The sequence below is a fragment of the Toxorhynchites rutilus genome, chromosome 2, assembly GCF_029784135.1.
Source record: "Toxorhynchites rutilus septentrionalis strain SRP chromosome 2, ASM2978413v1, whole genome shotgun sequence".
In the NCBI taxonomy this organism is placed as follows: Eukaryota; Metazoa; Arthropoda; class Insecta; order Diptera; family Culicidae; genus Toxorhynchites; species Toxorhynchites rutilus.
The window spans coordinates 234,724,139-234,726,854 of NC_073745.1; the positions used below are offsets into that span (position 1 = coordinate 234,724,139).

The 2,716-nt window shown below is 39.0% G+C and overlaps 1 long non-coding RNA gene across 1 annotated transcript; it reads left to right on the forward strand.

Moving 5' to 3' along the window:
- The first annotated feature begins 1,090 nt into the window (after positions 1-1,090).
- LOC129767197 (uncharacterized) lies at positions 1,091-1,731 on the forward strand. Its single transcript, XR_008741491.1, has 3 exons — positions 1,091-1,135; positions 1,192-1,431; positions 1,484-1,731. It is a non-coding gene; the product is annotated as an uncharacterized LOC129767197 (long non-coding RNA).
- The last annotated feature ends 985 nt before the right edge of the window (positions 1,732-2,716 follow it).

A 2,716-nucleotide genomic window follows, 5' to 3' on the forward strand; every position in this document is an offset into this window, starting at 1 on the left:
GCATTGACTAGTTGCGTAAAAACACAACAAATCGGACAAACCAAGATCATTTACCCTACATTTGCGAAAAAATTGGGTTTTCATTTTTGTAATTATTGATTGTGTTAGTGTTAGTTAGCCTCAAACCATGGTTCAAAAGTCTGGACTTGAGTCGGGACTTTATTCGCACCTTCTCTCGACTCATGTCCAATCACTGTTCGTTAGACGCGCTACTCTTTCGTTTTAATCTTGCCGATGGCAATATCTGTGCATGTGGCCATGGTTACCATCGAGCACGTTGTTTGGTCGTGCGAGGTGTATCTTGTTGCCAGATCGAATTTAGAAAACTCTCTTCGGGCTAGAGGAAGGCAGCCCAATGTGCCGGTGAGAGATGTGTTAGCTGGTTTAGACCTTGATTACATGTCCCAAATATATGTCTTCCTAAAAGCTATCAATCTTCGTGTGTGATTGTCCTTATATCCTTATATTCTCCTTTTCCTTTCCCTTCGCGAGAAATCAAATCCCTTCTTACTAACAATAGAATAAGGTGAAATGTAAATACATGTTAGATATAAGATAGGCTTAAGAATTAAGTATGATGAATGTGAGTGCGAATGTGAGTGTGAACATTGTCAACATATCCTTATATCCCATCCTTTTCCTGAAACAAAATGTCACCCTTCTAAGCTCGAGCAAACCGCGAGTAATCGGTTCTCTACTTCATTAACATTAAAAATAATGAAAAAGGTTTACATATACTTGTAACAATACAGATAGGAGCTTTGCTCCTTTGAACTTATGAACTGAGCCTGTAGAAATAAACGATTTAATTAAAAAAAAATCAACGGGGTCGATTAGAAGATCAATCAATGAACAGTTCTGCGATTGGACTTGTTCGATGCCCGGAGAAGATACCTGCAACATCTGTACGTTAGCTTTCCTCGCACATCGAATACAATTCCTTGTTCATCGAAATCGATGAACATGTCAAATGACAACCCACAATCCAGTCGACGAACAAATTATCGACCTAACATAGAACGATCAACTTCGTTGATCGAAAATACGGAATGATTTACAAAACAAATCGACATCACTGTTTTTTTTTATCCGCCAAACTGTCATCTCATAACAAAACAATCGAATCATACAACTGGTGAGTTGGGATTCTATTTCTATTTTTCATTTACTAATTATTTTATTTTGTTTCAGCTATAAACACAAGGCTATTTTGATTCCTGTGAGCGAGATTATTTCCGCCATCACCACAGTGTGGATTGCCACTGTGATAGCAGCCAACAGCATCAACAATTTCCGCAGCAGTATCATCCAAGCCCTGGTGACCGTGCCGAAGAACAGCAACAACAGGACCTGACTATCGATGGTGTTTCGAAAAACTTTATGAAGATGAGAGGATGAGATCCAAGACTGTTAATCGTTATCAGCAATTATGTAAGTTCCATTTTTTTATGAGAATAATGCCGTAATGAATTTGTCTTTTCAGACCCTGGAGACATCGACACCAATACTAAAACGAAGAAAAAACGCGACGAGTATCCTCCAGTGCAGGATTCTAATGCTGGTGACCCCCAAGCCATTGAAGAATGGGATCGCCGGGAGGAACGGAAATATGAAAAGCTATTGGAGTCTTGCCCTCGCTCAGATTTTGAGATTTGCCATAAGCAAACCATCTCCACCTAAAATATATATACATATTTGCAAATGAGTTGCAAAACTAAATAGCTGAGCAGAATGGCTTATTTTTATCTGTAATAAAATGATGAAAAATAATTATGTATTTTTTTCTTATTTCATTTCAATAACAAACCAATACAAACAAGAGGCGAGCAGTGCTGAAAGCAGCTCTGCAAGCAGGTCGACGCCTTGCACATGTTGGCGAAAAAGTGGCGTCAAGTTGTTCGATGAATGCATATGAAAGGTCGATAACTCGATTGCAAGGTGGCAGCATTTGAGGTCGATTGTTGACATTTCATCGACCCGATCTTGGCAGGCAAAACGGAATGTGGGAAGTCTGACGAAGGTCATACTAAACGTCATGGAGACCATAACGCTTCCGTTGAACTCAATATATAAAGGCCTTCGAGACGACTCATCCTGCTCCTTTACCTCTCTGACGGCTGAAGACGTCAGCCTTTGAATTATTTTGATTATTTTTAATAAAGTGAAGTAGAAAGTAATAAAGTGAAAGTACTTACCGGATAGTTTTCGCGTAGTACCAATATCTCCAACAATTGCCGACTTGGTGTTCGCCGAAAGCTGAAAAAAGGGTTACTTACCTGATGACCGCTCCACTGCTTCCGCTTCGTTGTTCCCGCTCCGCTGCTCCCGCTCTGCTATCGCTAGGACTTATGAACTTGCGCTTAGTAAGAAAACGTGTAAGTTTGAAGGTATTGATAACAAAAAACAAATTTTGGGCGGGACGAAGTTTGCCGAGTCAGCTAGTATTTATATAATTTTACATATATTTATTTTGTTGAATTTTGATGAGAAAATGATGTCAAGTTTACCCCCTTAACTAACGGTTGCCAGATTTCCAGATTTGTCTGGAATATTCTAGACTTTGGTAAAATATCCAGATATCCAGAAAGTCTACTCTTTCCGTACTTTTCCCAGATTTTTCTAGAATTAAAAAAAAATCTGCAATCACATTTGACTCTATTGAATTGGTTTGGAAAGCTAGTTTGTGCTACTTTTATTGAAACAGGCAAAAATGGCA